Here is a 13,795-nt window from a genome sequence, read left to right on the forward strand (position 1 = left end):
GAAAAAAGTACTTGAAATTCATACTAAATATTGTTGTAAGAGGACTTTTGAAGAGCAAGTTGTCTGACAAAACTACATTCCCAAGGAAGGAAATGTTATTATAAGACCCTTTTGAAAAATGTCCTTTACAGGAAACTTGAAAATGAATTGAAATGTTCATTATTAAGAGACGGGACTGTGGACTCATGAAAAAAAAATTCTTCCATGAACAGATGTAATTTTAAAAAAAATATTTTTATTGTAATTTTAACAGAAGTTTACAGAAAAGTTGGATTTTCATTCATTCATTGTTGCACATTTTCCTCCCTACCCCAGTTCACTTTAAAAAAATAAATAATAGTATCATCCATTGTTGCAACAATTTCCTCCCTCCCCCCATCCCTTCCCCAGCATTATTCGAATGACAACAGTCTAGAATAAGAGGTGAACAGCAAAGAGAAAAGGTGTCATTTGTGTTCCCCAATGCATTTTTCATATTGCCTTTCACATACTATGGACATGTTGTTAGAAGAGGGATATAAGATAGGGTATTATGGTTATCACAAGAGTACAGAATTAAGGTTGCATAGTGGAATGTACTGGAGGTGGTGGGAAGGGTGCGGGGGGATTGTATACCAAAGAAAGAATTTTTCTTTTACTTTTCAAAGACAGGAGTGAACTGAGAGGAGGGAGGGTTTGGCAGGGAGAAAAGTGCAACAATGAATGAATGGAAATCCAAAATCTCTGTGAATGTTCATTAAAATTAAGAAAATATTTTTTTTTAAAGAAAGAAGAGGGGCATCATGCTTATAAAGGTAGATGATCAGCAAAAGAGAATAAGACCCTCAATCACATGGATTAACGAAATGACTGTTGCAATGGGCTCTGTGTGGGGAAGTGTGAGGATAGCAAAGAATCGGACTAGGTTCAGATCTGTTGTTCATTTGGTTGCTAGCAGTCGTACTTGACTTAATGACACCTAACAAAACCACCACTACCTCCAAAGCATTTTCCATGTCTGGAACGGTGTCTAACTTGTCTTAGATGTTCAATAAATATTTCTTAAATATTTGAAGAAACCTCAAACAACGCAGTTTATATGGAGGGAAAAAGCACAACAAAATTTTTGTGGTAGATTGCACTGCATTTGGTAAAATATATTTTTTAAACCTTATTGTATTATTTTTGCACTCTTTTTTTCCTGTATTTTTGTCATTGACATAGACTGGCTTCTAAATGAGTTAATAAATGGAACAAAAATGGGTACAACTAGAATAGCTGAACTTTATTTATTTAACTTTCACTTAGGGACCAGCTTGATTGTGCTTATGCAAAACCTATACTTGAACCAAGAGGCAGTCATCAGAATAGAGCAAGGAGACAGCTGGAAAATCAGGAAGGATGCCGTCCAAGGATGTATTCTGTCTCCATACCTTTCCAGTCTATATGCAGAAAAGATCATCTGGGAAGCTGGGCTTCTATGAGGAGGAATGTGGTATCAGGATAAGAGGAAGATTCATCAACAACCTGAGTTATGCAGAAGACAGAACCCTGCTTGCTGAAACTGAGAAGGACCTTAAGTGCTTACTGCAGAAGGTCAAGTACTGTAGCCTTCAATATGGATTGAAGCTCAACATCAAGTAAACAAAGATTCTCACCACTGGGCTAATTGACAGCATCATGATGGATGATGAAGAGATTGAGACTGACAGTTGCAGTTTGCTTGGCTCCGCAATCAACACTATTGGTACAAGCAGCCAGGAAATCAAGAGATGAATTGCATTGGGAAAGTAAGCTGTGAGAGACCTCTCTAGAGTACTGAAGAGCAACGATGCCAGGCTGGAGACCAAGGTGTGCCTGATCCAGGCCATAGTCTTCGCAATTGCATGCTACTATGCATCAGAGAGTTGGACAATGACTAGGGATGGTAGAAGAAGAATTGATGCCTTTGGGCTGTGGTGCTGGAGAAGAGTATTGAATATATCATGTACTGCTGGGAGAATAAAGCGGTTCATCCTGGAGAGGGTAAAACCGGGCTGCTTGTTGGAGGTAAGGACTCTGAAGCTTCATCTGACATACTCTGGACATGTTGCAAGGAGGGACCAGTCCTTGGAGAGGAACATCATGTTTGGGAGGATGGAGGGACAGTGCAAGAGAGGAAGTTCCTTGATAAGATGGATGGATTCAGTGATTGGGATAGTGGGAGTAGGTGTGTCAGAGTCAATAAGGCTGGCACAGGATGGAGCTCTTGTACATAGGGTCACTATGAGTCGCAAGCGATTTGATGGCATATAACAACAACAGCATGTTTATATTCAACTTTTACCCCATTGTGTTCTTTCATCCTTTTATTTTCTTCCCTAGGACTTCAAGAAAATTACTTTGCAGTTTGTTGTCGTTATGTGCTGTCGAGTCGTTTGCGACTCATAGTGACCCTATGCACAACAACCCTAAACCCTGCTCGATCCTGTGCCAATCACACTGCCTCTGACACACCCATCCCGATTACCCCAGTCAATCCATCTCATAGAGGGTCTTCCCCTCCTGCGCTGTCCCTCTACTCTACCCAGCATGATGTCCCTCTCTAAAGACCTGTTTCTCCTTACAACATGTCCAAAGTATGTCAGACGAAGCCCCAGAATCGTTGCCTCCAAGGAGCAGCCTGGTTTAATCCAGTTTACATTTGTTTATTAAGGGACCTCTGGTGGTCTAGTGGCAAGACGTTGTGCTGCAACCCAGATGACACGCAGCTCGAGGCCACCAGCTGGTCCACAGGAGAAAGATGGGCAACTTCCGCTGGTGCTATTAACCGCCCCTGAAAACCTGCCGAAGGGTCAGCTGTGGGTTGGTTCCAGCTCGATGGTACACAACAACAACAACAACATTTACTTCTTTATTTGATTTTAATTTTCATTTTCAGGTTTCTTTCTCTTTATATTACTCAATTTACTAACTGAGATTCCACTCTTTCACTTTTTCACTTAGTCCCCACTCTCACTCTGTCTCTTGCTTTAACACACACACACACACACACACACACACACACAACTGAAAATGTCAAAATAACTGAAGTCTTGATTCTGACTCATAGCAATCTTGTGGAATAGAACAGAATTACCCCATTAGGTCCTGAAAGCTGTAATGTTTAAGAAATGAGACAGCCACAACTTTTTCCTCAGAGACTGATGGGTTTGAACTGCTAATCCTTGAATAGCAGTCTGGAGCTAAACCAGGCTACCACACTAACATGTTAAAGATATTTAGAACACAATCATTAAAGATATTTAGAATACAATTGTGTTACTGTAGGAAGACGACACAAAAATTCATTGTCTTTGCTTCAGAACCAGCTTGAAGTTGATTTTTCATTCAATAGATTTCTGCGGCTGTAAATTACTTGGGCAGAGATTGTCCATTGTTCTCCTAAGTAACCATTGATGGACTTGAACTGCCAGGAGGCACAAGGATTGTGTTAGCAGTGCATCTCCCCGTGGAGTGGGCCACCAGAGCTCCCAGCAGGTGAATTAGTTAATTATATTGTGTAGAGTAATATTATAGAGACAAAGTAGTAATGCCATTATTCTGAACTTCTGTAACTCAGAGAAAGTAATTTTAGATTCTTCAGTGATGTCTCCTTGTCATTTCCTTCTCTTTTTCTCATTAAATGTCTGCTAACACTGGCACTGAAGGTAGACTTATTTTTAAATTAATGTGAAACATTTCTCTTTTGGTTTGGTTTCATTTTATTATTGAAGTATATGCAAATCTATTTTAAAATCCAAAAGCTGCAATAATTTGGACACTTGGTTTAACATACTTTGTGTGATAGCCGAGAAATCTAACCATTTGTAGCATTGTTCCCAAAAGATAAATGAGCTTTGGAACTTAGCTTGTTTATAAATCAGGGAAGCACCAGTCCATGAACAAGGAAGGGGTGTGTACTAGCCAGAAAGTCATGGATCAATTTTTTTTTTCTTTACCAACAGGGAACTTTATTTACTTGCTAGTTTTATCAATGTTATTCTCAATTTCAGTTTCAGTGTACTTCACATGTTTTTCCCCCTTATTTTTTTCATCCTAGAACTTTCACTTTCTTTTCAGACATGTGAAACTGTCAAGTTCTGCGTCTATTCATCGAAGCATGTCTATTTATGCTCTACCAATTCCGTGGACCTTAAGTGTAGCTTCTTCCTTCATTATCATTAGGTTTTGATCAAATGCTGCTTCCTTAAGTGTCTCAGTGTTGACCAATTGTTTTTGGTACAGTGGCTTTGGATGTTCCTTACATCTTCTTTGGATGCTTCCTGTGCCATTGAAGAATGTGCCCATAGAACTGTTGGAATCCACATAATGCTTGAGTTTTTGGTTCAGTTCTTTCAGCTTAAGAAATGCTGATCATATTCTTGCATTATTATTTCCTAATTCCAGCTCTTTGCACCTTTACTTGTTCTTCTCAAACTGTTCTTTAAAGTTTTCTGTTTATCCTCAGTATTTCATCATTTCTTTCTTCATTCCATTCCATTTCTTTGTTTTACCCTATTTGTTCTGGTGCAGTTTCAAGAACCTCTTCTGACACCCATTTTAAACTTTTATTCCTCCTCTGTCATTGTAATGATCTTTTTCTTTTAGGATAGATGATATCCTGGATATCATCCACAATACATCTAGACTTCAATCATTAGTGTTTAATACATCAAATCTACTCTTGAGAGGACTTATAAATGAAAATGGGATAGACTAAAAATTGTATTTTTATTCTTGTGAATTTGGTTTTGTGTTCTTCAGCTTCAATTTGGGCCTCCACTACCAGTATTTAACATTTCTTCAAAGAATTTTGGAAGACAACTATCTGGAAAAATGACTGGGAGTTATTTAGTTGTGTTTCCTTTCCTTTAAAAGGTGATCTAGCAGAATGTGGAAATTATCAGATAATATCATTGATATCACATGAAAGTAAAATCTTACTGAACATTATTTCAAATGATTGGACTTTTACATTGACAAGGAACTTCTAATATTCAAGCTGGATTCAGAAGAGTCTGTGAAATGAGAGAGCATTGTTCCTCGCAAATGGATCTTGGCTGAAAGCCAAAAATACTCAGAAAGGTGTTTATATTTGCTTTATTCACAATGCAAAGATGTTTGCCTGTGTGGATTATAGCAGATCAAGAATAATATTCAAGAGAATGGGAATCCTAGAGCACTTAATAGTTCTTGTGCAAAAGCTGTATGTCTCTGACAAAACAAAGGGACAATGCCTATTTTAAAATAAGGAAAAGCATGTGTCTGAGTTTTATTCTTTCTCCATTCTTATTCAATATGTATGCTGAGCAAATAATATGCGAAGCTGAACTGCATAAAGAAGAAATATGGCATTACGACTGGAGGGAGATTCATCAACAAAGTGTAATACCACAGCCTTCAAAATGGATTACATCTCAACAACAAGCCAACCAAAATCCTTACCGTTGGACCAATAGACAACATCAAGACAGGCAGAGAAAAGATTAAAGTTGCTAAGACTATATTTTGTTTGGTTCCACAATCAATACCTATGATAACAACAGTACAGAAATTAAAAGAAGTGTTGCAATCAGAAGAGCAAAAGACCATTTGAGAATGCTAAAGAGCAGTTAAATAAGAATGAGGTCTGCTGGATGCAAGTCATGTTCTTTTCAATTCCTTCTTATGCATCTGAAAGGTAGACAGTGAATAAAGATGACAGAAGAAGAATTGATGCCTTTGAGTTGTAGCATCTTAGAAAAGTACAGAATATCCCATGGACTGCAAAAAAGAACAAATAAGTCTGTTAAGCAAGTGCAACCAAGGTGCTCCTTAGAGGAAAGGCTGATAAAAAGTGTCACACACACTTTCAACATATTGTCAGGTGGAAGAAATCCTTGGACAAAGTCATGATTCTGGAAGGGTGAAGGGTCAGAGACATAAGAAGACTACACTATGTAGATTGACATAGTTACTGGAACAACGGGTTGCAGAAGAGCAGAACATGTGAGTATGGAGCAGAATGGGCAAGATTCACATCTTTTTTTTCATAGGATCAGTATGAATCAAAATAGACTTAACAGCTCTTAAGAACAAGTTTTCAAAGATAAAAGTAGAATATAGAGATCTTTGCTCCATTATGGAGCCTTAGATTATATAAGGTCCTTTGTGTTTATCCCTCAAGTCAGATATTTAATTTCATTTCAAAATATTGCATTATCTTATTGTTGTCATGTGTGATGTCGAGTCACCTGTTGAGATCCATAGCGACTCTATGTTCAGCAGCTCTGAACATTTCCCTGTCCTGAGCCAGTCTCACTGACTGACTCCAACACACCTATGCCCATTACTGCAGTTACTGTATCAATCCATCTGATCCAGGGTCTCCCTCTCCTGCAGTGTCCTCCACCCTTCCAAGCATGATGTCCTCTTCCAAGGACTAGTACATCCTGTCCATGTGTTCAAAGCATGTGAGACAGAGCTTCAAAATCCTAGCCTCCAAGGAGACACTTGACTTCATCCTCTCTGAGACGGATCTATTTGTTTTCTTGGTGATCAGGATATGTTTAAGACCCTTCTCTAGCACCACAACTCAAAGGCATTGATTCTTCTTCTGTTATCCTTAGTCATTGTCTAGCTCTCTGTGCACAGCAATTAATTATGAAGTCAATGGCCTGGATCAGGCACATCTTAGTCACCAGACTGACATCATTGCTCTTCAGTACTCTGGAGAAGTTTCTGACTACAGATTTTCCCATTGCAAATTGTCTTTCGATTTCCTGACTGCTGGTGCTGAGTATTGATTGTGGAGCCAAACAAGCTGTAACTGTTAACAATCTCAATCTCTTCTCCACCTATCACAGTGCTGCCAGTTAGCCCAGTGGCAAGAATCTGCATCTTTTTGATGTTTAGCTTCAATCCATATTGAAGACTACAATCCTTGACCTTCTGCAGCAAGTGCTTTAGGTCCTCTTCAGTTTCAGCAAGCAAGGCTGTGTCATCTGCCTAATGTAAATTTTTTGTGAATCTTCCTCCAATTCTGATGCCATACTGTTCCTCATAAAGCTCAGCCTCCCAAATGATCTGTTTTGCATATACATTGAAAACGTATGGAGACAGGATGCATCTCTGACACTCTTTTCCTGACTTTGAACTATTCTTTGCTCTGTTCTGAGGACTGTTTCCTGGTCTAAATATAGGTTTCACATAAGAACAATCAAGAACTCTGGGATTCTCATTTTACTCAAGATTAGCCACAATTTGTTAAAATAAGATTTTGCTAGTGTCTGATGTCAGTGATATTACTGGATAATTTCCACATTCTGTGGGGTCACCATTTTTTAGAATGGGAATGAATATGGATCTCTTCCAGTCAGTCGGCCAGGTAGTTGTCCTCTAGATTTCTTGGTGCAGCCTGGTGAGCTCATCCAGGGCAGCATCCGTTTGTTGAAATTGTCAAATACTATTCCATCAATTCCTTCATCTACTTCGTGTGAAGAAATAAACTTTTAAAGAAAAATACAAGAAAACTTCAAATTAACAACTGAAAATCCCCAGTAATATTTTAGACTTTGTGCTACGTTCCAAGTACCAAAGTATTTAAAGACTTGACATCGGACCAAAAGGTTAGAGGTTTAAAACCACCAGCCGTTCTGTGAGAGAAAGATATGACACTCTGTTTCTGGAAAGATGTAGGCTTATAACCTTACAGGTAACCGCGAGGTGGAGTCAACTCAAGGTGCTGAGTTTAATTCTATTAAGTCCAGAATCTATTGAGTTTATTTATGCCGAATAAATTGTGCCACCTTCACTTTTATCATAGGCAGACTATCACTGGTAGTATCACATGGTTAGGTCTTTATACTAACCAATTTCTATAAACAAATCTTAAGAGGATCTGACCCGAAGTGAGATAACTGTGTAAATATGGAGGCCACATTACCTCTTTCTGCCCCGGGATTTATATTTTTATGTGTCATCTCTTCCCAATTCACACAGAAATTGAGACAATTCCTTCATCTGAAGGAGAAATACTTGTCTATACGTGGTGCCATTTACTTTATTTTGAGATATGCTAACATAAAAAAACCCAGATTTGTTTCTTTGGTTCACTGAGAAGTATTTGGTTTACCTTCTTTCCCTTACAACTACTTCCCTGAACAAAACCAGACAGACTAAAAGATTCTGGCTTTTGTGTGTTCTCTATTGTTTACGTGTTCAATGGAAGTCTACTCCATAAGCGATAGCAGAAACTTTCTTTGTAAGGTCTTTCATCTCTGAAAGCAGCTTATTGTAACCATCACAGTTAATTTTGTTATTGGCACATGATCATAAACTAAGTGAAACAGCAGCTTCCAGGTACATTTGCACATAATGACTACACTGGGAATTTACAGCTCTGCAGTAAATAGTTTCTTGTCGACTTTGATGACTCAGTGTGGTTTGATTATTAAAGCACTATTAACACTGATGGACGATGGGCAATTTCAAAGTTTTATGTGTTTCTTTATTCCCTAACGCACATCAAAGGGGATTCCCCCCTCACTAGGCTTAAACAGTGATTGTAGCTAATATGACTTAGAAGTTTTACATGATTTGTGGTCAGGAGAGAGAAATGAGATTTTCAGAACAGCAAATGTGTTTTGGACTGTAGAAACACGGCGAGAACACAGCCCCGGGCAGCCCTGCCATCCCTTGGGATGGTCAAATAGTCTGAGTGTTGGATCAGATGACGAAAATGCCACTTTAAGGCAGCTCTGGCAGGCTGGCAGTATTTTTAGAGTTATGGATAAACTGGACTGCACGAAGCAATAGGACACATTTTTCCAAAGAAGTATTTTGCAGTCAACAAGTTGAAATCTCTGTGATATATTGTTGTCAGGTGCCATCCAGTCAACAAAGGCTCAAAGGAACCTCACGAATAATAGATCTGGGACTTTTCCCACCTTACACCACCCTCATAATATTTATCATGCTCAAATCTATTTCTGTCATACTGAAGTTCACATCAATTCATCGTGTTAAGCATCTGCCTATCTTTTTCTGGTCCTCTAACTTTCCAAGCTTCATGGGTCTCTCCAAAGACTATTTTTCCTTTGAAAAATACATTCAAAGTAAGTGAGAAGAAGTCTCTAAGGAGCATCCTGGATAGAACATTTCCTTCGTGACAAATTTATTTGTTGTTTATGTAGTAGTCTATGGGATATGCAATATCCTTCTACAGCACCACTGTCCAAAGGCATCTATTTTTCTTCAAACTTCTTTGTTCATTGTTCAATTTTTAGAGGCATAGGGAGCAGTTGAAAATACCATAACTTGGATCAGGTGCACATTAGTCTTTAAACGGTCATCCTTGCTCATTAGATAGAACTTTGGATGCAAGGCAACTTTTGATTTCTCGACTGCTTCTATCATAGGGGTTGATTGGATCCTAGTAAAATGCAATTGTTGACAACTTCAGCCTTTCCTCCAAATATCACGATGTTGCCAATTAGTTTAATGGTGACGATTTTTGCTTTCCGAGGTTGAGATCAAGTCTACATCCTTCCGTTTGGGTTACATCTCAACAACAAGAAAACTCTGAGATATGGGGAAGGATATTGTCTGCACCTTTTGAAAAATATTCTTTGTCTGGTGCGTTGTTGATTATTTTTTTTAGTTTTGTTTTGATAAAAGCCAGATCTATCACTTTATACTCTGCTTCCTTAAAGTTCTTTTTTTTTTCATGTTTTCAAGCCTTTTTTATTAGAAAACATAAATTATTATTATTTTTATAAAGGGAATAGCCAATATCCATTCTTGAATGTTCTCAAACAAATTGTAAGAAAATAGCAAACTAGGATTAAAAAAACATTAGAAGATGGCTTTCTAAGTCATACAGCTTCTAGTTACCCTTTTCCTGTCCATTTACCTATTTCTGGCCAGCAGCAAGAAAAGAAAATATCTGATTAGTTTTGCCTTTTTTGAGTTTTCCAAGTGGAGCTTTACCTACATGAATACACACAAGACCTAAGGAAACGGCTCTCATGTTGCCATAGACCATGTACGCATCTCATAAATCAGGCATCCCTGCCTTCTATGGCTTCTTCTGCAGTTTAAAAGTCCAATGATTATATGAACAACTGAAAGCCAAACAATACTCAAAATGACACAGATTGACAACAAATAACGGAAAACACATGGAATACCCTCCGCTGTCATTCTTTCTAATAGACAAACATTTAGCGTTCTGTAAATAAAATTATAAATACTAAAGAAATGAGATTTTCACAATGGGGACAGAATCATCTCTTATCATAATAAATATTTTGGTACAAATTAAAAAAAAAAAACAACGTAGAAAAGTTTAGTACCTTTGGGTACTTTTCTCTAATAAAACCATACCTGCTTCAGAACTTGTTTGATTATAGCTGCTAACAATGTTGTTTGGTATCACTGGAGTGGAGGACGTTGAAATTCTTGACTGAGGTGGATTGGGATGTAATGAATTTCCTAAAGCCATGCCCGACTGACTGAGCATCCCACAGTTCCCGCTAGCCTGAATCTGATTTATTAAACCTGCAAGATGGTGGTTTGGGACTGGACTGTTACTGTGAACAAAGTTAGTGTTTGCATTGTGGCAGTGCACGGCTTCCCCTCCTAAAGGTATGTTCTGTGTCAGTGAATTCTGAAGAACACTGGAGTTCATATTGAGATCGGTAAAATGCAGCTGGTTAGCAGAGCAAGGCAAAGCAGTATTTGAGCCCCCACAAGCTGGGGAACTATTGCTACTCAAGTGAAGTAACTGAGACATTGAATTGATGGGAAAGGAACCTGGACTCTGCTTCCTTAGCAAGTCAGGTCCGGGTTTAGGAACTGTAGAACTATCCACTTGAGACTGTCTGAGCAAGCTCAACACTGTGGTAGGTGGCTGTTTTCTTTTCCGCATCGAGTCTTTTTGCTGAGACATCAGCTTATCTCTTAGTGCTGCTCGGCCACTTTGCCCTTCACCTGTTGGGAGAAGCATGTTGGCAGTAGGAGGGAACATGGTGTTTAAAGTGCTATGTCCGTCAGTGTTGCCACCGCCGGCAACAGTTCCAGAATTGCTACTGCTGCTACTGTTGTTACCAGCAAGTTTGTTTTGATTTGCTAGCTGTGCTTTGGCTGCTGCTGAGAGTAAACTACTTGCTGGAAAGGAGGCAGCATTGTGCTGGTTCAAGATCTGATTTAAAGGCATTCCCAGCAAACCAGGCTGACTCTTTACAGAACCACTTCCGGCAGATGCAGTAGGAAAAGCTGCACTGCTTGGGGTATTTAGTACATTACTCATTCCAGCAATCAATGAATTTGGGATATCCTTGTACTGATGATATCCATCGGACTTGGTAGAAGGGCTTGATGACATTGATGGTCTTGGGGACCCTATTGTTGACCTTGGTGACCTGGGTGGAACCTTAATACCACTACAAGTGGCTTGGGGTCCTACAGGTGGCATCATGAAATTTCCATGATCTGATGACGTGGAAGATGAACGTGAGGGATGCCTCAATCCTTCCGATTCCAGCCCCCATCATGTGCACTGGGGATGTCACTGGAGAAGGGGACAGGGAGGTTGAAGCTGAATGCTGAACTCTTTGTACATGACTCCCGTGATTCATGTGACCAGGTTTTACAGTTGGCAAGGGGAGATTACTTGGCAAAGGAACAACAGCAGGAGGCATGCTTACATTCATCACAGGTACCTGAGAGTGGACATTTGAATGGAAATTGGTTGGATTAATGATAACAGGGTTCTGATTCACTGGTTTACTAGGAATAGGGTCAAGAATGCCAAGTGGACCTTTCTCAGATGTTAATGGCTTTTTCTGAAGAGCACATGAAGGTGGAGGAGGGAGTGGTGGGCCTTGGGGTAGTTTGTGGTGGAACATTGCTCGTGGTATTTCCATATTAGTTGAAAAATTACACATTGGTTTTTTCATTACTGGACTCTTTGTAGTCAAGGTTGGGGAAAGAGGTATATTAGTCCTTCCAGCCATTGCACAGGATGACTGTATAGGAGAACCATGTAGCATTACTGAAGGTGGAGAAAGTGGAGTCCTATTCAGGTGAATAGGGCTAGAATTGGGAGCGCCATGAAACCCGGGATTATTTCTTGTGAAAACATCAGGGCTTCCAAGTAGGTCAGTCCTTGGAGAGATAGAGCCATCTCCATATATCTGGGATCCTGATGATGCTGGACTGGACAGGCCGCCATGGTTGCCCCGGAATGGAGATTTCTGTCCATGTTCACTGCTGCCCAATCTCTGCCGGGGGTAGACGGGGTGAAGTTCTTGTTGCTGGCTCCCAGGCAGTTCTTGTACATATAATCTTCCCATGGCGTTTGATGATCCAATCATTAACTTGAAAGGATGCTTACATTCAGGCATTACAGAATTTGTAATTCCTTCATGTGACTTATTTCTTACTAATCTTGGAGTTGCTGCCCGAGAAGGTACTACTGGAGTTGCATTTGTTCCTCCTCCAGGACTGGTGAGCACCAGAGAAGGATGTGGGGCTTCCATGCTTTTATGAAGTGTGGCCACTGCAATGATCTTTCTCTTATGTATGCATAGCTTAGTGACATCTTCATCTGCCTTAACATCTTCTGCAGTTCTTTGTTTTACAGCAGCACCAGGATCAAAATTAAACACCTTGGGAAGGATAAGAGGACATTCCAAGCCACACTTGCATGTTCCGTCAGTAAGCAGGTATGTTTTAACCTGCTCCAAGCAAGATAACAAAGACCCACTGGGACTGACATAAAGCACTCCATTTTGATCCACTCGACGCTGCCAACCCACAGGAACTTGTATAGCTGGAAGACCTCCATCCTTGTCCCCTACGTCACACTCCTTGCCTCCATTCATTTTCTGTGTCTGCTTGGGACTCTGCTTGAAATGGGGACGAGGAGGAGTGTTGAGTTTTTATTTCAACATTTTGTCTTGGACTTCGATGGTGGCCTAAAATAACCTCTATTGTTTAGAAATCAGTCTCATTTTTACAGTGGGAGTCGGTTAATATTTCCAGGTACTACCCGCCTTTATTGGCCACATTCTTTAAACTTTTTCTTTATCTTCCAATCTGAGTCCAAGGTGGTGCAGATTGGTTCATCAGATGTTTTCATGTCTTCAACTTCCAATAATGTAGCCTGAAAAACTGGATAATGTGGGAACACTAGGTCAACATTCCTACCTTGCCACAATTATCTGGAGTGGAGCAGGAGTTGCTCCTCCAGAAAGGACTTGGCTCTCCAGTGCACTGCAGTGGCTTCCTGCTTCATTCCCACCAGCCTGCCCTCTGTAGGCGCTTGGGTTTCCGACCTGTTACTGTAGGTATGCAGGCTGATTTTTTCCCCAGACTGGTGGGTGTTGGAGACTATCAGTTGCAGTGAAGCTGAAAAGTGCTTCCTTAAAGTTCTAAAAGTTAAAATGTTCAATATTTTGATCTCCTTTACAGGTAGGAAAAAATTTCATCCACTAGGTATTACCTTTAAGCAGCATTTTGGTACTGTCATAGAAACTTTTCTCAAGGTTTATTCTTATCAGGACTAAAGCCATTAGGGTTCACATCCACACAATCCACTATCCACACAAACTTCATGAATGCTACCTCCATGAGAAGGAGGAAAGCTAATTTGTTCTGTCATTTCTTCTTGTTTTGTTTTGCTTTTTTTTTTTAAATGCACTCAATTTATTCAGTGACTAAGTGGGGGCAATATCAAGGGGATTATTAATGCATAGTTCACATTTTAGAACTTTTCCATTTCCTGCCTTTTTATCATGCAAAGTTCATTACT

General features: G+C 39.7%; 1 pseudogene across 1 annotated transcript; it reads right to left on the reverse strand.

Moving 5' to 3' along the window:
* Window positions 1-9,711: 9,711 nt before the first annotated feature.
* Window positions 9,712-12,883, reverse strand: LOC102875448 (annotated as a pseudogene). Its single transcript, XR_438948.1, has one exon. The product of XR_438948.1 is annotated as a methyl-CpG-binding domain protein 5-like (transcript).
* Between the last annotated feature and the right edge of the window lie 912 nt (window positions 12,884-13,795).

Source organism: Elephantulus edwardii, unplaced genomic scaffold, assembly GCF_000299155.1.
Source record: "Elephantulus edwardii isolate Elephantulus edwardi_28Jun2011 unplaced genomic scaffold, EleEdw1.0 scaffold00158, whole genome shotgun sequence".
NCBI classification, from domain to species: domain Eukaryota; kingdom Metazoa; phylum Chordata; class Mammalia; order Macroscelidea; family Macroscelididae; genus Elephantulus; species Elephantulus edwardii.